Below are 24,360 nucleotides of genomic sequence, written 5' to 3' on the forward strand. Positions count from 1 at the left end.
TCCCATAGCTAAATATTTGATCTCTTTATTTCTCTAGATGTTTGAAGTTCATATGTGTATTATCAATACAGTTAAATTTTATTTTCCTTTGGTGGAGAGAAATGTTTGGTTTTGCAGATCCAATTTATCTGTAAACCTATTAGCTGTACTTGATAAGCAAGTGAGAACTGCTGGTCAGCAGCACTTGGAGATCCACACAATTACATGCTCCAGGTTTACATGGAAGTGTATATTAGATGTGACCTTAGCTGACTGGAAAGACACATTAAAGAGGGGCTAAAAATGCATGTTGCTGTGTTGGAAGTGTGTCAAATTCCTATATATCATCCTGACATTTTGAAAGTTCATATTTGCATAATATTAAACTACAGAAATTAGAAGGGGGGGGGGCTCCTGCAACTGTTGAACAATGCATGTGGAAATAAATTTGCAAAGAGATACAAAATCAACCCAGTTGTGTTGGAAACACTGAATGGCAGCAGAAGTGGGGAAGTATCAGGTTTCATCCCTCTCATTTTTTGTGGAGATATGTAGAGATTTTAACATGTTTCATTTAAGGTTTGTTAACTATGAATTGCATGTAATTTCAGCTCTGAATGCAGTATGATCTCTGTATCCATGGGAACAGTACCCGCAGTTTCATTTACCTGCATTTGAAAAAGAATATGTACTTTCTAGGTTCTCTGGCTGGATGCTATGAAATGCTTCCACCAAAAGCCATTGACTCAATGGGTTTTGCCATTATATGCAATTTTTGCTGATCATGGTAAGTCCAGGAATATACCTACTGCAGATAGGGAGGTTGTTGCAAAAGACGAAGAAGCAAGCCTTGAAATATAGTCAACCTTTCCCATTCATAAGTTTTAGGAGTGCAAATCCCCCCAAACCATGTCTACCGTATACAAAAAGAAGAGTACAATCCACAGATTCAACCCACCTTCCTTTTCGAGGTAGAAGCAGATGGCTAGCAGGTGAATTCAATGCACCTTTTTTTCAAGGCAGAAATGGGAAGCAGTTAGTAGGGCTACCCACTACCTCCACTGCTGTCCTGTGCCATTTTTAAAGGCCTGGATTCCTATTTGCAGTCTCTGTCATTTTCACAGGGCTTACAGAGAGACTGGATGAGGCATGATTTATAAAACCCTTTGGGAATGGCACAGGGCAGCAGGGGAGGCAGTAGCAAATAATCCATGAATAACACAGTCCAACAAAAACATTCTTGGTGTTTGGTTTGTAGGCTTGTTCCTGGGTTTATTTGGGGTGCCAATTCAGAAAACTACATTGGATAGACCACATCTGCTCTAGTTTCTTAAATATGGTTATCATGGTTTTCTGCGGGCTAGCAGATGGAAACTGGTAGATGACGTATGTTCAGTATCTCAACAACAAGAACTGATAGGGGAAAATTGGTACCATTTAGGGAATCAGCAGGTCAAATATACCCAGAAACAGGGCTAATATTTGAGGCACCAAAATATGTGTTAGCCAATGTAATCAAATCTGTGAAGGTTAAAACTGTGATTGTGGTATGTTGGCTATAGAGCCATGCTATATGAGAGATATCATTAAACACATCAGTTTGCAACTGACATTTTTATTCTAATATTTTCTCCATTTTGGCCCCTTTTTAAAGTTTTTCTTTTCTTTTTGTGGTAGATGCTGCCTACTTTTTCTCTTGTATTCAATATAAATCACCAAGAAGTTAGTACAGGAGTTTGTCTAGGAGCACAGATGATATGGCCTTGTCTCATCATAAATCTTAGAGAAGTTACTATTTTAGATTACAACTCCCAAAATCTTCCTGCCAACATAATGATTCTGGGAGTTGTAGTTCCAAAACATAATTTTTCCAGATTCTGCTGTTTGAGTGAGATGTTTTGCTACAAAATATTGGTTAAATCATAGTTGGCTATACCGGTGACAAAGATATGAGCTCCAAATTGGGAAAGAAGTGGCGAGCAACAAATGGTAAACAGTAATCAGTGGATGTTCTGAAGGTAATATCCAGAATTCGCAGAAAGCATTTATTTATATCAGTGAAAACATTCTGGCCTTTTAGCTGCCGGAAATATACACATGTTGGATTTGCTTAGCTCCTTATTATTTTGCTGTTCAAACAGCTTTGTAGGATGGTAGTGCTCAGTCATGAATATATTCTGCAATTTGCCAATGGCAAGGCAAACCAATTTTGTCAGTCTTCAAAGTCAGAGCTTTGATGAGGCTCCAATAGTGAAAGGCATCCAGGTTGCTAAAGCAGAGTGATTTTTAGAACTGGGTGATTCATCTTAGAATGGAATTAACTCTATTGAGGTACCACTTATGATGACGGGATTAACTCTGACAGACTTGAAAGGTGACATAGGAGAACATTGGGGAAAAGATGTAGTCTCTCATGTTGCTACATTTTACAAAGGTAACCCAGGTACAGATTGTAAAGACTAAGAAAAAAAAGTTTGACTTTGATTTTTGTCTTATATTAAACCAGTCACTACTAATAAGATAAATCAAGGCCTTCAGAGAACACTTGTTCTGTTCTGAGAAACCCACTCTATTTTTGTTATTTTTTTAATAAAAGCAACACGGCTCTTGGATTATTCTCTTGGATTTTGGCCAAGTCAGTTATTTCTAAGCTCTTCCCATCAGAACTGCATCAGTGGAATAGGATAAGCAGAGGGATTGTATTTGGATTCTGTTTTACACATTTACATAGATGGAATGTCACTGTGCATGTATGATAACATAAGCACAGGTCTAAATGTGCTGACATTATGTTGACTTTCGTCTTGATGGGATTCATAGCTTATGGAAAAGACACAGTGGAGAGCTGGACAGTAGACAATATGTGGCAGAATTTCCCATTCCAGTTGTTCCACTTAAGTTCTGATAACGGACCCACCACTTAAGTTCTAATAACATTCACAACATTAGTGTTCAATTTGAGACTGTAACCAAAAGCAGTCTCCTAACAATGGAACAGCTTCAGCCCATGAGATGGATCCAGCTGTCCACGGTCTCCTACAGTGCTTCACCTCTGAGAGGGCAAAGGAAATCTAAGATTTGAAGAGAACTCAAGAAGAAAAAGAGAGGACATTAAAAGTCCATCTCAAAAGCAGTTAAGTTTACCCTTGACTTTTTTCAGTAAAGGTGATGTGTAAGTCAGAAAATCAATGGTTTCAATACATGCTCATATCAATCTTACAGTGGAAAGGTTAAAAACAACCATGCATATGTATCCTCTTTCTGTTATCTTCCATCTGTTTATTGCTTTCTACACTCTAAATGCTTATTTTACATGCTAATATACATACAAATCTAAAACATTAACTGCTCTTTTTCATACTGGCTATAACAATTTATCATTCTGCCTGTTCTGTCTCTTGTTGGAATAGATTTGAGGATTTGTATCTAGCTGTACTCCTTCACTTTATTAACAAACAGATCTCCATAGTAAATTAAACTGTGAATAGAGTTGCTCACAACTGGACTTAACATCAGGGGAAAACCTTTACCTTTTTTTACTTAGGTAAAAAATAAACTCATGTTTTCCAAAGGTGATGTGCACTGGTGGCCACAAAGCCTGCTCTTGTGAATTTCTGCCCAGTTATTCAGCAGTGTTGAATAAACATTATCGTGGACAGGCACTATTTTACAATGCACCGGAGTTAATAAAGCAATAAAGAAGTTGTATATCCTGTGAATAAGATAGAGGAAATGTGAAGATTAGAAAAGAAAAGAGGAACTTGATTAATAAAGTGATAAAGATGTGCATCCTCTGAACAAGATAATACACAAATGAAGATTAGAAAAGATAAAAGGAACTTGTTCTACATCTGTGAAGCTTATAGTCACTAAATATCACATGCAATGTATGAGAAATTACTGATGTCACTCCTATCATGTGACAACTGAAATGAAAATTTCTCAGGAAATTCAAGGTCAAAATTTAGAAACTCGGCATTCTCCAAAAGTTAGAAACTTCCAGGATTCCTTCTGCCCACGCAGCATTGTGTGTGCTTTGTTTTTTGTTTGTTTGTTTGTGCTTCCATTTTGTTTTGTCTGCTTTTTAGTGTCTATTCCAAATCCTGGGGTTCTCTATTTATACCACTAGCGAAAGATTTGGTGCTCTAGTGCGGCAGATTAACGGGCTGTCCATCTGCTGAGCTCTGGCTTCCTGGTGAATCATGGTGCAGATGGCAGCGCCATTTTTGGAGCTATAAACACTCTCACTGTCATAGCTCTTTGAATGGTACTGCCATATGTACCGGAAAAGCAGCATTTTTGATATCTAAGGGAGTTTGTGCCTCCTGGATTGCCACTCTGAATCATGTGGAATTTTGAAGTAAGATTGAATGCTATGCTAAGCTTTGGGGAATAAATTACAGGGATGTTGTTACCTGTTCTAGAAAAAAATAATAACAATACTCAAAATATGTTTTGATGAGTGGATGGTATAGATCAATGCTTTTGATCCATGAAAGAAGCATTACAGTGTTCAGGGGAAGAAATGCCTGTTATCAAATCAATTATCTGGACTTTTGTTTTTTGAACAGATAATGTATTTCTATGGAATGATGTCCAAGGTGATGAATATTTTATTTTTATGTGAGGATGCAGATGTTATAGCAATTTTCTCTAAGAAAACTATAGATCTTATGTATAGCTATAAACCTTATGGCCCATAGGTTCCCTTACAACTCTGTGATTCTATTGTTCAGTCTGCTTTCAGTATGACTTGATATACTTTGCAATGTGCATGTGTTAGTGAATGGAGGATATCCATAATTTGTGATCCAAAGAGAAAAATAGGATGACATGGTAACATAGTAATTAACGAAGGATTACATGAAGATTGCCACCTTTTATTATGCAGAAACATGAAAATAAAAGTTATATTGACCAAGAGGAGATTTAGCCAATAATGGAAAATTATAAGAGATTACATGTATACTTTAACACTTTCATGATGTGAAACACCCTAGGAAACACACTGATTCCTTAAATTTTGAATGGGATTATCTTCAGAAATGTCTTTGCAGATTTTCTGAACTTTTGAATACTACTTCATATTTAAATTCTTCCTCTACTGATCCTCTAGGATGAAACACATCAAAATTGTACCGTGCATGATCTGAATCCATTGTGTAATTGGTTTTATAAAATGCCTGTTTGTGTTCTTTGATTAACTCACTTATGTATGGGATTTGTTAAGCAATGAAAATGTTTCCAACTCTTAATGCTGCCAAAATAGGGTTTCATGTGTGGGAAATTCCTGATGAAAATGGAGAAAGTTTAGTTTCTGAATTTTTATTTTGCCATCTGAAGATGTTCCCCTTTCCCCCATCTTGCAAGATCCACCATCTAACAAATGCTTTCCCTGATGCAGGCTTTATGGTGGCTTTTGCCATCCTGCTACTGGAATAAGAGACAACAGTGTGGATTGAAATATGGGCAACTTTTATTTAAATGTTACCTAAATCAACTTTATGTGAATTGCAACGTGTAACTAAAGGGGCATGAACCTGGTGTGGATTTAAGCTCAGGTAGTGGTCCTCCATGACTGCTTTTTCAATAGTAGCATTCCTTTGCCTCAGTCCAGCTTTTTCAATCCCACATGCCGGCTGGGCAGGAAGCGGAGGGGAGGGGGTCCTTTTTTTAGTCTTGCTCACTCTATCATTGTGTGTGTGTGTGTGTGTGCCTTGCCAGCCCTATCAGTCATTCTGCCTTTTCCCTGGTCAAAGCATCCTTTTCACATCACACCACATCATCTCTGGTCCCTGAGGTGTCAGCCAGTACCATTTGGAAACATGGAGTAGGAATGGAGAGAGGAAAATACAATCTTCTGGGTTCTCTGTCTTTTTGTGTGGCAGAGTTTCCTTTCTTTTCTGGGGAAGTTTTGGATAATGAGAATTGCATCCCAAACAACACTAGTGGCTCTTGGGTGGGGAAAGATGAAAGGACATTTTAAAGTCAGGCATCATAGCCACAAGCCGCCCTGAGTCCCTTCGGGTGAGAAGGGTGGGATATAAATATTGGAAATAAATAAATAAATAAAAACAAGTGTTGTATTTAAATTCAAACCCCATTTCCCCTACTAAACAGAACAAACTGCAGCCTTCCAGAAGTTACTGTATGATTATGATTATGTTTATTTACACCTCACTTTTTCTCTCCACAGGAAACTCAAAGTGGCTTACATTAAAAGCATTTCAATACAATTTAAACTCTACATATATTCAAACATTGAAACAGAATTCAATATATTGGTATCAAAAACTCAGTTAAAATTCATAAAACATATTCAAAACTAAAAACCACAGCAACCTGTGACTCTATCTTTAAAACCTTTTTGTTTAAAAGCCTGTATAAATAAAAAAAGTTTTCACCTACCTCTGGAAGAATAGCAGGGAGGGGGGCTGTTCCGGCTTCCCTGGGAAGAACAGAGTTCCAGAGTCGAGGGGCAGCCACTGAGATGCCCCCGGGCTTGAGATGGAGGTGGGACCGGGAGAAGGGCCTCTCCTGAAGACCAGGAGAGAGCCAGACAGGCTGATACAAGGAAATGCTGTCAGCAGATAGCCTGGGCCTGATCCATTGAGGGCTTTAAAAGTCATAACCAGCACTTTGAATTGTGCTATATCACAACGCCCACTAACTCCAGTTATGATGTGTAATGATGAGAAATGCCGAAGTTATATTCCAGCATCTCATGGCCCGCATAAAATGAAATGCCAGGCTGGATTCGGCCCATGGGCCTTGAGTTTGGCACGTGCTCTAAACAGAATCGAATTGTTGGCTTGTTTACCCAGTATTGTTGAAACAGATTGACAGTTGCTCTCCATGAAACCAGACAAAATTTGTTTCTGCCGTGTTTGGAGATACAGTAGAGTCTCACTTATCCAAGCTAAACGGGCCGGCAGAAGCTTGGATAAGTGAATATCTTGGATAATAAGGAGGGCTTAAGGAAAAGTCTATTAAACATCAAATTAGGTTATGATTTTACAAATTAAGCACCAAAACATCATGTTATACAACAAATTTGACAGAAAAAGTAGTTCAATATGCAGTAATGTTATGTTGTAATTACTGTATTTATGAATTTAGCACCAAAATATCACAATATATTGAAAACATTGACTACAAAAATGGCTTGGATAATCCAGAGGCTTGGATAAGCGAGGCTTGGATAAGTGAGACTCTACTGTAGCAATGACTGAACCTGGAACCTTCTACAAGCAAAAGATGTGGCCTTCTACTGAGCCATAGCTCAAGCTTTTTTTGCATAACATCCCCTTGTGTTCTACTGTGGAATTGGAAGTAAAATAATTCAGAATTTGGCAAGACCACTGGATTAACTGTATAGACTGGCAAGGGCTTCTCTCAATTTATTTATTTATTATTTACAGCATTTTTACCCCACCTTTCTCACCCGATGGGACTCAAGGCAGCTTACAAAATCTGGCAAAATTCAATGCCAATAACAAGTTCAAAAAATAAAGCATAGCAAATTTAAAACGATTAAGTATTAACATTACTTAATAAAATAGTATACAAAACTTAAAGCAAGGGCAATTTCCATTTAGCCTGAAACAGGCAACTACCATATATACTCGAATATAAGCCGAGTTTTTCAGCCCTCGGCTTATATTCGGGTCACGCCGGCAGCAGAGCCTGGAGGTGAGGCTCCGAAGCCACCTGACCATGGAAGAGGAGGAGGAGGACAAGCCCCGGAGAAGAGGAGAAACCGTGGGAGCAGCCCCTTCTCCCCTTCCTCCTCCTCCAGCTGGCCAGCAAGAAGGAAAAGAAGGAAGAAGAGAGAAACGGAGCTGGCCATTGAGGCAGGCAGGCAGGCAGCTGGGGGACTGCAGGAGTGGGAGTCTCCTCCGTGCTTCTGTGCTTCTTTTCCCCTCCTGCGACCCACCAGCTGCCTGGGGGCGCCTCCCCTTCCTCCCCCTCCAGAAGGGAGACCTGGAAAGCAGAGAGGGGGGTGGAAGTGCGGAGGAAACGCCCCCTTCCCTGATCAACCAGCCACCTCTGCACTTCTATTCCCCCCTCCTTTCCAGGTCTCTCTTCTGGGAGGAAGAGAAGGGAGGAGGAGGGGGAGTCTTTACTATCTTTACTCAGTCTTTACTATCTCCATTCCCCAGCCCCTCTCTCTCCACTTTACCTCCCAGCCTTTCCCAGTTTCCAGCCTCCTTTCCCACCTCAATCTTTTCCCCTTCCCCAGTTGCCCCCTTCCCTCCCCAATCTGTCCAAATTTTTCAGCTACCCTCTTCCTACCTAATTTTCCTTCTTTTTTTCAAACTCGCCTTCCCATTCCAAGTTTTTCTCATTTACAGTCCTTTCCCACCCCCTTCCCAAGTCAGTCTTTCCCATTTTTTTCTTATTTAGATACATACAGCACTTTTCCCAAAATGTATAATGTAGTTAAAATAATCTGTGGTGATTATTGGATTATTATTGTTTTTGTTGTTGTTACATTTATTATTATTATTATTATTATTATTATTATTATTATTATTATTACTATTATTATTATTTTATTATGACACAGCAAACAAGATAGATATGCTGGATTTCATATCACAAAATCACAAGTCAAACACTTCCCAAGTGTCTAGGACTGTGTGATGTATTTTCGGATGATGCGTGCAGATCCCAGCAGGGTGGCCTTTTGCAGTTGGCAGATCGTAATTTTGTCAATGTCTATTGTTTCCAAATGCCGGCTGAGATCTTTTGGCACGGCACCCAATGTGCCCATCACCACCGGGACCACCTGCACTGGTTTCTGCCAGAGTCTTTGAAGTTCAATCTTGAGTAGGCCAAATAGTTTGAGAACCACTGATTTAGATCAAGCATGTGTATCTCTGCTTACGTTTTTCTTGTGTGCCAGAATGAGAAATCTCCAAATTTGTCTCCTTCTGTGAGATGACAAGATATTAGGTGCATTCATCAAAGTGGTTTGTTACATTTGCAGTTTTTTATTACTCTCTCCTGTCTTATTTAAACTCATTGTGAAAAGTAAAAGCATTGAATAGGTTCTTTGCTTCTGTTTGATGAAAGTGCTCTCTCTCTGTGTGTGCATGCTTTGCTTAATAAAGAAGGAAAGTGATCTGCTGCATTCAGACACTTTCAGTGCAACAAGAAATAAGGGTGGGAAATAGGAATGGGGGTGGTCTAAAGCCTTCGACTGAGTGGATCATAATAAACCATGGCATGTTCTTGGTGGTATGGGGATACCAAGTCACCTTGTCTGTCTCCTGAGAAATCTGTATAAAGACCAAGTAGCCACAGTAAGAACAGACCACGGAACAACAGACTGGTTCAAGATTGGGAAAGGAGTATGGCAGGGCTGCATACTTTCACCCTCCCTATTCAACTTGTAGGCAGAACACATCATGCGACATGCGGGGCTTGAGGAATCCAAGGCCGGAGTTAAAATTGCTGGAAGAAACATTAACAACCTTAGGTATGCAGATGATACCACTCTGATGGCCGAAAGTGAGGAAGATCTGAGGAGCCTTATCACCAAGGTGAAAGAAGAAAGTGCAAAAGCTGGGTTGCAGTTAAACGTCAAGAAAACCAAGATCATGGCAACTACACCTATTGATAACTGGCAAATAGAAGAAAAAAACGTGGAGGCAGTGACAGACTTTATATTTCTAGGCGCGAAGATCACTGCAGATGCAGACTGCAGCCAGGAAATCAGAAGACGTTTATTCTTGGGAAGAGAGCAATGGCCAACCTTGACAAAATAGTGAAGAGCAGAGACATCACACTGTCAACGAAGGTCCGCATAGTCAAAGTAATGGTATTCCCCATAGTAACCTATGGATGTGAGAGCTGGACCATAAGGAAGGCTGAGCGAAGGAAGATAAACGCTTTTGAACTCTGGTGCTGGAGGAAAATCCTGAGAGTGCCTTGGACCGCAAGAAGGTCCAACCAGTCCATCCTCCAGGAAATAATGCCCGGCTGCTCACTGGAGGGAAGGATAGTAGAGGCAAAACTGAAGTATTTTGGCCACATCATGAGAAGGCAGGAAAGCTTGGAAAAGATCATGATGCTGGGGAAAATGGAAGGAAAAAGGAAGAGAGGCTGACCAAGGGCGAGATGGATGGACGGTATCCTTGAAGTGATTGGGTTGACCTTGAAGGAACTGGGGGCGATGACGGCCGACAGGGAGCTCTGGCGTAGAGTCGGAGATGACTAAACGACTGAACAGCAGCATAAACATTTTCCAGAATTCTCTGTCACAGTCTGTTATGTTTAAGCATCCATAATTCTTGGCCATTGGACAAGCTGGCTAGGGCTTTGGAAATTAGAAGCCCAAACATCTGGAGGGCCACAAGCTTGATACTTCTATGTTAGGAGCTCTAATATGTCCTATTTAACCATTATAATGTGAAAGAATTTGTCACCCCAGTGCAAATTCAATCGATCCTGCATTAGTATTCACATTACTAAACATGATGTATCCTTTGGAAACTAATAAATGAACATTCAGCCCATCTGCATCCTTCACATGTCATTGCAATATGCTTTTTTAAACTCTATATGTAATTAATTTGATTAATGTTTTGCCTTAACTATGAAAAACTGGATATAGAAGGCAGTTGTCAAATATTGATTGATCTTGCAGGGCTTTCAGTAGGTGTTAGGCAATCTTACTTTCCCTAGATTAAGAGTGGCATAAATCTCTTTTTTCCTGAAAATAGAATATCAAGAACATGCTTCCAAAAATAAGATCACTTAAATTCTATAATTATATACACTAGCTGTACTCGGCCATGCATTGCTGTGGCCCAGTCTGGTTAAATGGAAAGGAAAGGAAATTTCTAATACTGTATCTGTAATTTCATAATGCTTGTGGTTATCCAATATTTCTTGTTGTTCCATTGTCTGTGTAGATATAGAGAATGTCTGGTTTGGCAACTTGGGAACACACAACATATAATTGTTCATGTGAGAAGCAATTCATGTGCAGATCTGTATTGCAGAATTCTAAAGATTGTTCCTGAGTATAAATTATGTAGTATAGTATTTGTTGCTTTCACATCCAGGAGATGGTGTTGTTTTTCCTAAAAGGCATATTTTTACCTTTCACAGGCATGGCATTTATCCAATAGTAGGTATGTAAAAACATGAGAACATGCGCCTTTTTGAATGCCACGTTGTGTCCAATTTTCAAGGTGATCAGTGAAGAATTTTGGGAGATTTGAGATTTTGAACAAAGAAAAAGTTACATTCGTATTTATATACGAAGATTTTAAGTTGTAATTTTTGATTGTAAGCCACTTTGAGGCCCCTTCCACACAGCTGAATAAAATCCCACATTATCTGCTTTGAACTGGGTTATACGGCAGTGTGGACTGAGATAATCCTGGTCAAAGCAGATATTATCTGCCTTGATAATCTGGAGCCCCTTCCACACAGCTGTATAAAATCCACATCAAACTGTATTATATGGTAGTGTGGACTCAGATAACCCAGTTCAAAGCAGATACTGTGGATTTATCTGCCTTGATATGTCAGGTTATATGGCTGTGTGGAAGATCTCAGAGGAAGAGATAAAGTGGAAAATAAATAAATAAATAAATAAATAAAGTATATATGTGCCATTCAACGTTTGAGTTGCCTCCTGTTATTTTTTGGATGTCATTTCCCCGAAACCAGTCTGATTGAATTCAGGGAGTCAAAATCCAAACAGCTTGGAGCCCCAGCGGAGGGTGCCTCCACCAACCCAAGAACTGAAAATGGAAGCTCTTTGATTCTTACTGGCATCATAGAAATCACTGGACTGGTTTCCAACAGATATTTTTTTTAACTTTTCTCTTTTTTCTCTCAATAATTTTTTTCTGGTGGAAAATTTGTTGTCTTAATTAACACACCAAATTAATATGGCCGGGGTTTTGTAAAATGCAGATGGAACTAAATGTATTATCAGCATTAAAAGTTGCTTTCACTTTTGCATACTTCAGCCAGTGATGAATGTAGAAGTAAAGTTTCATTAACATTTGGTAAATTTATTAAATTGTTGTCATTGCTTAACAGATGTCTGGAAATGAAACTAGCATCTTATGAAGCAAAAGTTTGTCCAGGAAATAAATTACCTTAATTTTATAGTATATTTCAATACAATTTAAAAATTGTTTCTAGAACAGATTATTTCTTTTTGAAGCAATCCTATTTTAATTATAATGTCTGCCCTTCATTTTCCACTTGAGCTTTTACTGCAGCCATGAAGTACTGGGGACTAGAGCTGAATTCTCATGCCTGTTGAACAGCTTCAGGACGGAAGGAAAAGTATCAAAACTAGGATTGTTACCTTGATGGGCAGAAGCTTAAAATTTATTTAAAGGTCATATCTTTTCTAGCTCATGCTGTATCCTGACATATTCCAATAAATATCATCATAAGTCTTTAAAAATATCAGCTCAGATTACTTTTTGCAAAACATTTAGCTTAATGTAGACTACAGTGAAGCAACAAGAGGAGGCCAGTGACAGAACTGTTCAATAGCAATGAAGCGGCGGGGGGTGGGGGTGGGTGGGTTACCAATTTGGAAATATATGTTAGAAAGCCATCTCTATTCAGGCTATGCTCCTGTTTTTATCTTGGTTTTCAAAGGGTTATAAACAGAAGCCAAGAGGAAACCAGAAGGTCACACCTGTTATGAATTACAGACTGTTCTCCCCGCCTCAAATAAGAAGGTTGGCTGTGGCATGGGAGACATCTGTTAGCAGCACACTTCACATGGTACAAATGTTCTCATTCCAAATTAACTGGCTCCTGTGTTCCAGTTACATGAGGGGGCATATCCAGTTTAGCCTTTTTCATGTCCTCAAACAGACAACATACAGGTGTTCATGCAAACAAGTATGTGTTCCAGTATGTTCCAAAATCAGGCAGTAAAGGAGCCATGTGGTAAATGATTAGAGTCTTGATATTTCTTCTGCATCCATTTTCTGAAATTTTCCAACCCACTCTCCACTGTGTATGTTGTTCAAAAGCACATGTATTTTCCAGACCTCACAACAGTTTACTGCCAAATCAATTATAGCCAATACTTTTTAAAGGTTTCTTCAATACAGGGAAGAATAATGTTATTCAGCAGTCTCACACAACCCTTCTTTGATGGCAGGGGAGAAAGGCACCTGCATGTTATTCATCCATGCCTTAGTCAGTTCTTTGGCCCTTCTCCCAGCAGCTCCTCTCCTCTTAGATACAGTCTGTCATTCCAGCCTATTAATTTGTGGTCCTTACTAACTTCTTCCTTTACCTTATACCATATGGAGGGATCAACCTTATTTTGTAGATTTCCTCCATTCCCACATTTCCAGAAGAGGGCAGGTGGATTCCTCCCAAAAACAAAATATCCACCTTCTGCTTTCCATATATGAGCTATGATGCACCCACAGGTGGCTTGTACTTTCTGGGTATGGCTACAGGCTATATGTACCCAGTCACTGGAGGTTGGAGGGTTCTGATCAGTTTAAGAAATCCTGTTGTGAATTGCAATGCCATCCCCTACCGATTCTGTGTTGGAGACTTCCAAAAACCAATTTGAGATCCCTGTTCCGTCCCCCAGGACGATGGTTTGCCTTACCTATTGGTCGTTTGTTTGTTTTCCCTCCTTTACATTTTGTTTCAGCCTCTGGCTGCAAAGGCCCTGGAAAAGTGGCTTGGAGTCTGCAAGAGCTGGCTGCAGTCTTCTTTGCAATGATTGGTCAAAGAGTACAACATCTTAGGACCGCCCTTTTTTACCAGGGTCTAGTCTCCATTTTGGAGCCTCATTTTGGCTATAGTCTTCCAACGTGCTGCAGCTGTGCAAAGCTAACTGGGACAAATCATCCTCAAAACCAGGCCAATCTAAGCCTATCCAAATTAGATAAGTATTGAATTATACTGATCTGGAATAGAAAATCTAGTTAGAGGAGCAAGGTTATTCCGTCGCTTCTAGAACTAATCTTTGCTGTAAAGATAGGGAAGGAAAGAGTTTCTCCTTCTAATATAGACAGCGTGATTAGGGTGTAGCGGTTTTATAATCACCTTTGAAGTTTTCCAGACTCAGTCGTTCAATATTTTTAGGACAGCTTATAGGGATTTGCAGTTCGCCCGGATAAAGGACGGCACGTTTCAGCTTTATAGTTTTTTTTTTGTCTGGCGGACGGCACAATCCCACATCATGATTTGTGTGCCAGTTTACTTATCCTTAGAGCCCAAAGAGATCCCTGGTATATCTTAACAGCTTCCCATCCAGGACAAAGAGGCCTGATGCTTCTTAGTTTCCCAAATCAACAAGTTATGTACCATAACTGAAACAGGGACAGCAGGCCTGTTTCCTGGTGCAAATACACCAGTGTAGATAGCAATATTGCAGCAGGGGTATAATTGCCATAGGCAATGCAATAATGATGGATATAAAGGGCAGCCACAAAAGTTGTGTCATTTAGGAGGACAATCTGCCCTTCCTGCTTCTAAGATTCTCTGACAACAGGGATAGCTACGCATCTGTCCAAAAGGGCCTTGAACACAACTCACTTTGATTCCAGCCGTATTTATAGCACAACATCTATGATGAACTAAATGCTTTATATATATTTCATGCACAATGATGTTATGTACATATATGCTTTTGTTACTAAAAACAAAGGAATAGAGTATTAGCCTTTCATCCTTTCATAGATATGCCCTTTTGATGTTTTTACATCTGATTCTGAATGAAACCATGGCAATTGGACCTTTTGGTTGAGTATCAGACTACTCACAATGCTTTCAGTGGTAAGGTATTTAGTGAGAACAGAGTATAACATGTTTGAAGCCATTGTCAAACTAATAACAGGAAAGGTATAGATATTACAGGAATGCTAACCTGGATCATGTGGAATAGGTAGTCCTTTGATCCCTTCTTGTTGTTGTTTGCGCTCAGTTTCTACGTAACTAGTGGTGACCCTAAGGTAACCCTATTACAAGGGGTTGAGAAAATGTGATTCACCCACAGTCATTTATTAGATTTGCTTGGCCGAGTGAGGACTCAAGTTCTAATCTCCAGAGTCATAGTCCAGTGCTCAAACCACTACAACACACTGCCTCTCCTTTTCATCCCAGCACTGGATGAACTCATTGCCATAGCTTCTACCACTATGAAAGACACAATCTAATCAGAATTAACTGCAGAAGAACTTAATCATAGTTGTTGAAGTAGTATTTTATATTTAAAAGATTCAGATCACTTTGAGCTTTGGATCCTGTTTTGACAACTAGAGAATTCAGAAATTAATTTCTGCTGCTTATGAGGTAGAGGAGTAATCATTATGCGAGTGGTTGTAGGGTGGTGTCACTTTGGGAACAAGTAACAAGTGCAGCTACTGAATTAATTATCCATAATTTTAGGATACAGGATTATTTTGAAAAAGGCCGCTGTCACATTTACATGCATTTTAACCAGGCAGCCGTGTGAAGGCAAACTCAATAGCTACTGTAGAGCAATAGCTTATAAGCACAAAGAAAAGGAGAGTAGGCCCTTTTTTATTTATGAGAGTGCATTAACTCTACCACACTTACCTAACTACTACTTGAATCATACTGTCAGGAACCACCTCAGGTGGCATGTTTTTATTTAGGCTCCCCCCGCTCCCCCCCCCCCCCCGTTGCTGCCCTTAAAATGGCTATATACTTTCCTCCATCTTACAGTTCTGGCTGGTAAAGATACTAATAAATCATTTCTTCCAGCATCTTTTGAAATGTCTTTGTGCCATTTGAAATATCTAGTACTGCCCTAAGACTGCAAATGTTAGGCTGCTTTGATTGCAGAGTTCAGAATGGCATCTTAGATCTATCATTTCTTTTTCTGAGCTGTTCAGTATCTTTTTTTCCCACTAGCTATTTTTCCACATACAAAGAGAAGAGCTAGAAGCTGTTAATTAAGATTGAGAAAGGTATATGCAGATAGTCTTGCAAGGGAGAAGCAAAGAAAGCTTAATTAATCTCTGGAAGATGTTGGGTACATGATTGGGAGGCTCGGAAGACTAGATCCTATCTGAAAAACAGCTATTGCTGCATTAGATAAAGACTTTCTTGTATCTCCTTGGATCAAGAGGTTGGAACGGCTGTTGTGGCTTGCTTTGAAAATGCAGCAGTATGATGATCCAGTGCTAATTAACTTTGTCACAAGACCTTAAACAAGTAGACACTTGTAGTCCCTGGACACTTACAGGACCTCATTACATGGAGGTCCAGAAGCCTGGGGACAGTGTGGGAAACTGTGGGGCAGCACTCAGATTCATCCCCTTACCGTTGTGGGTCGTGAGCTGCCATTACATGATGTTCCTGTGCTGTCCCCAGCTTCCTTCCATGCTGTCCCCAGCTTCTTCGATTAGGAGATGGGTAGTCACCCAACTCCTCAGGGCTCCCTCTCAGCGCACTGTCAACGTGGAAGTAGCCCTGCGTCATTTGATGGGCTCCGGCAGACTCAGTACCAGCACCATGCTGGCAGCATGCTGAAATGGGGAAAACTACGCATCTGATGAGGTCATAAGTCATCAGGTTTACTAAAATGTGGGTTTTATGCACCAACAAGGCAGCACATGCTCATATATTCTGGTCTGTGTTGTCTTGATGGGAGTGAAATAAGAACAATAAATAATGAACAACAGAAATGCAGTAATCATGGTAGGTCATGTTGCTATTTACCAGAGATTTTTTTTACAATGATTCATGCTCAGTGGGAGATTGTGGGCTTTGTAAAAGAAATTCTCATAAAACATTATATTTGTAGCATGACAATTGTGGAATGAACCAGATTTCAACTTGCACAGCGGCTGAATCTGGAGCAACAGATGTGGAAAAAATTAATGTATTCTGATGCATATTGTGCTTTGCAATGATCCAGCAAATTTGGAGCTATGGGAGGGGTGTCTCATTTAAAAAAATGTAGCAACTTGGAGAAAAACATGTATTTATATTATTTAATGCATATAGAGCAACAGCCATAATTTCAAATTCATTTATACTACTGAAGTTAAGTATGTACTGCCAAGTAAAGTACTAAATAATCTCTATCATCTGCTGAAGGTGGAGCTTAGGAGTTTAATTGACTGCATTAGGTGATGAAGAAACTAAAACCTTTAAAGACCATGTAAAATAGCCTTCTTTTGTTGCAAATGTTTCCAGAAGCTAAAAGGACCTGGGAGGCCTGGATGTTATTTCATGTGAACAGCACTGATAAACATGAGAAGTTTTGAGAAGACTGGCGCAGATTGATGGCACGTGGTGTAGCCTGGAGGACAAATGTCAGAGGGCCCAGCTGTTGAGTTAAGAGTTATTCTAATAGGAACTGTGCCATGGCACACTTCTCTCCAATAGTCTCACTTTCCTTTCTCCAGAAAAGCATGTGAATCTCATTTCCTTTTGCTATTTTTCAGCAACTATAATGCAGAATGATGCCTGAATCCTGGTTTCAGTCTATGATAGCAATGTAAACTGTGATTTTGCAAGCTGAGATGTGGAAGAATACCCCATAAAAGTAGCCATTTTCACTAACAGGAAAGGGAGTCTCAGAGGGTAGAGGAATGTGCAAGTCTCTTTTATAACTTTCAATAATTGACATATGATTTTATAGTTAGGCCATAAGAAGAAAGGTTAAGAGACTAGCTTTTCATAAACATGGTAAAAAAGAGGATCTGAACTGTGTAGGCAAGCATCAGTGAGAAGTCGTTCATATATTTATATCCCATTATGCACTATATATAGATAGATACAGATCCTTCTGATGTTGAGATGGCAGTCATAATGTAACATAGCATTATAGCAGTATAGTATTTTGTTAGGATCCTTATCTAATGGTGTATTTGGATATTAAAGAAGGGGGTTCTAAATTAACCTTTTTCTGGTATTCTGGTTTGCTATTTAGAGGAATCATTTGAAAGATCATTTTATGTTATAAAACCTGAAGAAATGGAACAAAACACAAATTTCCCTTTTTCTTTGCTGTTTGTGAGAACTGGATTGGAAAATAAATTGGGCGATGGTTAAGCAAGCAATAATTGTTACCAACTGTTGCAGGAACAGTTATAAATTAGTGCAGTGAATGATATGAGAGACATGAACATTATCTCTGTATCAGGACCAATTGATTTAATGTCAGCTTCACTGGGAGAAGATGAAGCCCTCATTTTATGAGATGATTTTGAAAAGTTATTCATAGTGTCCTGCTAGAGTGAATACTCAAGCATTTGTAACTATTCATGAGTTTTTTAAACCCCTAGAGATTCTTGAGAAAAGAGAGGGACCTGTGATGAAAATAATATATTTTGACTTCCTCTGCTGTTATCCTCACAAAGTAAACCTTCATGAATTCTGTTTGTTCTCCTTCCTTTTTTCCGCTGGAAGTTAGTTTGAATAAACCTTCAGCAAAATAAAGGAAGAGGAGAAATAAATAGATTTTTTAAAGGTTTGCTTAGCCAAGGCAAGAGCAGAATATGTCAAAATACACTTTCACTTTTCATAATGAGTGTGACCATCTCTCTGTTGAAGACCTTCTGGGGCAGATAAACTTGAAACGGGCAGTAAAAACAACTCTGAGAGAATACATGTCAACACCTCTGTCCTGAAGTGTTGACATGTATTTAAATTATCCTAATGCTAATATATGATCAGTTTCAAATGTGAGTGATTCTCCAAGTAATTGCTCCCATGAATGAATTGGCAAGTGAAAAAGTAAAATATATGTTTTTCAAATAATTAAGCATAACATTATTATTTGGATATAAATACCAAAAAACTTCATGATACCATTGATTTCTAATTCACAAAATCATGTGTACTTGAACCCCATAAATGTAGTCCTCTATTGCAAAGTGAGCTGGATATAAAGTTTGTATCAAACATCTTTCCATACTTAAATCAGTGGCATTGAATGGCTATTTTAGGTAGTTGCCATGCCCACCTTCACCATCCTACCAACACTTATGATGATTTTAAAAAACCCATCCAGCTTACAGATAACAAAGTCTTCTTGGTCTAAATCTGATTGCTGGTCTTAATAGACCCACTGAATCAACATCTGAATGGTAAATCAACAATTCTCCAATTGATTGAAGGATCTACTCTTGCCGGGACTAAGAATTGGTCCAGAATCTTATTCAGGAGTTACAAATGGAGAAAGCTCAATCGCTTCTTGGTAGGAAGCAGCTGATGTGAGCAATGGGGATTTATTTCCCTGATGCTTGGGAAGCAGCTGATTAACATTCCTTTTTTTTTTTAACTTTTATTTAGATTTCATAAGATAACAATAAAAGTGGGGGAACATTTTGGTTATAGGAAAGTAGGAAATTGGGAGATTGGATAGTAGGGGAGGAGATGTGAGGGTAGTGGTTTAATAAAAAAAAATACACACATGTCTGGCTTGACTTCCATCCATATCTAAACCAGATTGTCTCTCAAGGGAAGTTTTTACCCCTGAATTAGTTTCCTTCCGTTTCTGAATCTGCTTCTCTATAGCAAGACTTTTTTAACCCCGCGACCTGTTCGTGTTGTCAGCTTATCTTTACATGCTCCGTAATTTCAAATATTGTCAGTCTATGTCCTATAATTGAAGCCTCAGTCTTTATCTCTACATACATATTGTCATTCTTCTTTGTTGTATATAGACTAATATTGGTTTCCAGTCTGTACATCTCTTGGGCACTCCTTGGTGTTTCGTTATTATATATGTTAGCCTATCCATGTTTTTAATTTCCATTAATTTGAGTAACCATTGGTCTGCGTCCGGTATTTCCTCCTGTCTCCAATACTTTGCATATGTGATCCTTGCTGCCGTAGTCATATAATTAATTAACAGTTCCTCATTTTCTGTTAGCTTCAGTTCCGTGATTCCTAGAAGGAAAAGTTCTGGTTTGAATTGGTAGTTAGTTTTTAAGATTTTTTGCATACTTTCATATATGGTTTTCCAATATTTTTTCGCCTTATCACACGACCACCACATATGAAAAAAAGTTCCTTCATGCTGCTTACATTTCCAACAGGCGGTATTCATGTCCTTATAGTAAAAACCTAATTTCTGTGGCGTTATGTACCATCTGTAAAACATTTTAATCCAATTTTCTTTCAGATCATATGAATACATTTGCTTCATTTTTCGATTCCACATAGTTTCCCATTGCTCCATTCGAATTGTTCTCCCAAAATTTGCTGCCCATTTTGTCATACATTCCTTAACTGTTTCTTCCTCAGTAGCCCATTCCAGTATATGTCTATAGAGTTTTGTTATCACTTTTTTTTCCGAAGTCATTATTCTGTCCCAGAATGTTTCTTTATCCATAAAACCTTGTTTCCTGTCTTTGTTGAAGAATTCCCTTAACTGTCTATGTTGGAACCATGAGATATTTGTGAACTTTGCATTTATATCCTCTTGAGTTCTCATTTCTGTTTGTCCTCCCACCTGTACTAATATATCTTTGTAAAGGGGCCATTTCTCCATACCAGATAGTCTCCTTTGGCATGCTTCAAGAGGCGAAATCCATAATGGAGTCTTTGGATATATTCTTGGTTTATATTTAATCCACACTTTCATTACCGCTGATCTTATAAAGTGATTGCCAAAATTTTTTTCTGATTTCATTTTGTCATACCACAAGTATGCATGCCAGCCTGTACGTAGGTCATGGCCTTCTAGATTTATTATCGAGTCTCTTTTTAAGGTAGTCCAGTCCTTTACATATAAGAGGGCACAGGCTTCGTAATACGATTTTAAATCCGGCATACCCAATCCCCCTCTTTTCGTTTCATCTATTAAATTTGTATATTTTATTCTAGGTCTTTTCCCTTGCCACACGAATTTTGTTAAGTCTTTTTTCCACTTTTGAAGCAATGTCTGGTTCCTAATTATTGGTAAATTTTGAAATAAAAATAGCATTTTAGGGAGGATATTCATTTTAATCACCGAAATCCTTCCTAAGAGAGAGAGTTTTAAGTTTTTCCAGTTTTCCAAATTTTTCTTTATTTCCACCCATTTTTCCTCATAGTTATTCTTTAGTAGCTGTGTATTTTTAGCTGTGATATTAATTCCCAAATAGTTAATTTTATTTGTGAGTTGTACGCCTGAGATTTCCTTCAATTTTTCTTGTTCTTTTTTGTTAATATTTTTCGTTAGGATCATCGACTTTTTCTTAGAATCATAGAATCATAGAATAGTAGAGTTGGAAGAGACCACATGGGCCATCTAGTCCAACCCCCTGCTAAGAAGCAGGAAATCGCATTCAAAGCACCCCCGACAGATGGCCATCCAGCCTCTGCTTAAAAGCCTCCAAGGAAGGAGCCTCCACCACGGCCCCGGGGAGAGAGTTCCACTGTCGAACAGCTCTCACAGTGAGGAAGTTCTTCCTGATGTTCAAGTGGAATCTCCTTTCCTGTAGTTTGAAGCCATTGTTCCGTGTCCTAGTCTGCAGGGCAGCAGAAAACAAGCTTGCTCCCTCTTCCCTATGACTTCCCTTCACGTATTTGTACATGGCTATCATGTCTCCTCTCAGCCTTCTCTTCTGCAGGCTAAACATGCCCAGCTCTTTAAGCCGCTCCACATAGGGCTTGTTCTCCAGACCCTTAATCATTTTAGTCGCCCTCCTCTGGACGCTTTCCAGTTTGTCAACATCTCCCTTCAACTGTGGTGCCCAAAATTGGACACAGTATTCCAGGTGTGGTCTGACCAAGGCAGAATAGAGGGGGAGCATAACTTCCCTGGATCTAGACGCTATTCCCCTATTGATGCAGGCCAGAATCCCATTGGCTTTTTTAGCAGCCGCATCACATTGTTGGCTCATGTTTAACTTGTTGTCCACGAGGACTCCAAGGTCTTTTTCGCACACACTGCTGTCAAGCCAGGCGTCCCCCATTCTGTATCTTTGATTTCCATTTTTTCTGCCGAAGTGAAGTATCTTGCATTTGTCCCTGTTGAACTTCATTTTGTTAGTTTTGGCCCATCTCTCTAGTCTGTCAAGATCGTTTTGAATTCTGCTCCTGTCTTCTGGAGTGTTAGCTATCCCTCCCAGTTTTGTGTCGTCTGCAAACTTGATGATCGTGCCTTCTAACCCTTCGTCTAAGTCGTTAATAAAGATGTTGAACAGAACCGGGCCCAGGACGGAGCCCTGCGGCACTCCACTTGTCACTTCTTTCCATGATGAAGACGACGCATTGGTGAGCACCCTTTGGGTTCGTTCGCTTAGCCAATTACAGATCCACCTAACCGTAGTTTTGTCTAGCCCACATTTTACTAGTTTGTTTGCCAGAAGGTCGTGGGGGACTTTGTCGAAGGCCTTACTGAAATCCAGGTACGCTACATCCACAGCATTCCCTGTATCGACCCAACTCGTAACTCTATCGAAAAAAGAGATCAGATTAGTCTGGCATGACTTGTTTTTGGTAAATCCGTGTTGACTATTAGCAATGACCGCATTTGTTTCTAAGTGTTCGCAGACCACTTCCTTAATGATCTTTTCCAGAATTTTGCCTGGTATTGATGTGAGGCTGACCGGACGGTAATTGTTTGGGTCGTTCTTTTTTCCCTTCTTGAAGATAGGGACCACATTCGCCCTCCTCCAATCTGCTGGGACTTCTCCCGTTCTCCAAGAACTCTCGAAGATAATTGCCAGTGGTTCTGAAATAACTTCCGCTAGTTCCTTCAGTACTCTTGGGTGTAGCTGATCTGGCCCTGGGGACTTGAATTCGTTTAGAGAGGCCAGGTGTTCCTGGACAACGTGTCTCCCTATTTGGGGTTGGATTTCCCCCAATCCTTCGTCCATTCCGTGTTGCTGAGGTTGAAGATGGCTTTCTTTTTCTGAGAAGACCGAGGCAAAGAAGGTATTGAGCAGTTCTGCCTTTTCCCTGTCCCCTGTCGCCATCACCCCATCTTCTCCTTGCAATGGCCCTATCGCCTCCTTTTTCTTCCTTTTTCTACCAACGTAAGCAAAAAAGCCTTTTTTGTTGTTTTTTATGTCCCTGGCAAGCCTGAGCTCATTTTGCGCTTTAGCCTTGCGAACCTTTTCCCTACAGGTGTTGGCTATACGTTTGAATTCTTCTTTGGTGATTTCTCCCCTTTTCTACTTCTTGTGCATGTCACTTTTGAGCTTTAGCTCAGTTAGAAGTTCTTTGGACATCCATTCTGGCTTCTTTGCACTTGTCTTATTTTTCTTCTTTGTTGGCACTGTTTGCATTTGCGCCGTGAGTATTTCACTTTTGAAAAACTCCCATCCATCCTTTTTTTTTTTTTTCAATAATTTTTATTGATAGCTTTTGTTACAGGATCGTATTCTGTGAGAAACAGTTCTGTTATAGAAGAAGGGTAGGGGATAGAACTTATAGTAACTTGAGGGGGGGGTGAGGGGGGGCATGCAGGTAAGATGGGGAGTGCAGGTACTTATGGAAGAAATAGTGAGATATTGGGTTTGTGGTAACACGTTGTCTCTTGAAGGTCCCTGTGGTTAATTGTTTGATGTGGAGGATCTTTGGTTATCTCAAGTGAGGGTATTCCTCTTTACTTTCAGTATTATTTTGCTGAATTGTTAACTTCTTCTTCTTCTTTTTTTTTTTTTTTTTTTTTTTTTTTGGATTTCTTGTAGGTTATATCACCTTCCCCTCATGAGTCATTCTTGATCTTGTGTACTCCTCAAAGTTTGACCAATCGGTTTCTTTCATTGGCGTGCCTTGGTGCTTTCTCATCAAGAACGTCAGTTTGTCCATATTCTTTATGTCCCATATCTTTGATAACCATTGGGTAATGGATGGTATCTGGTTTGATCTCCATACCTTTGCGAAAACTATTCTGGCTCCTATGATTAAGTAGTTTAATACCTTTTCCTCATTCATGTCAAGTTTCGTGTTTGTCAGTCCTAGCAGATATAATTCTGGCCTCATCTGAAGATTCTTTTTCATTATTTTTCCGCATTCTTTGTGTATTTCGTTCCAATATACCTTTGATTTAGTACATGTCCACCACATGTGGAAGAAATTCCCCTCTTTTCCCTGGCATTTCCAGCATTTTGTTCGCGTGTTTTTCCTGTAGTGTCCTAATTTCTTTGGGGTGATGTACCATCTGTATTGCATTTTGTATTGATTTTCTTTTAGATCCGCAGCGTAAGTAAATTTTATATTTTTATTCCAAATCTTTTCCCAGTCTTCATACATGATTGGCCTGCCAATGTCTCTGGCCCATTGTGTCATGCAAGTCTTGACATGTTCAGTTTCGGTGTCCCACTCCAATAGTTTTTTGTAGATTTTTGTGATTGTCTTGTTTTCGGACTCCAATATTTTTTCCCAATCTGAGTCCTTCCTCATGAAGCCTGTTCGGTTATCTATATTAAATTGTTCCTTTATTTG

At 39.4% G+C, this 24,360-nt stretch overlaps 1 protein-coding gene and 1 non-coding gene across 4 annotated transcripts in view; both read left to right on the plus strand.

The window, feature by feature from the left end:
• htr4 (5-hydroxytryptamine receptor 4) overlaps window positions 1-24,360 on the plus strand; it is a 245,588-nt gene that overhangs the window by 204,909 nt on the left and 16,319 nt on the right. The window lies entirely within an intron of this gene.
• Window positions 4,185-4,262, plus strand: mir458 (microRNA mir-458). The gene has a single exon (NR_129976.1). It is a non-coding gene; the product is annotated as a microRNA mir-458 (primary transcript).

The sequence above is a fragment of the Anolis carolinensis genome, chromosome 2, assembly GCF_035594765.1.
Source record: "Anolis carolinensis isolate JA03-04 chromosome 2, rAnoCar3.1.pri, whole genome shotgun sequence".
NCBI lineage: Eukaryota > Metazoa > Chordata > Lepidosauria > Squamata > Dactyloidae > Anolis > Anolis carolinensis.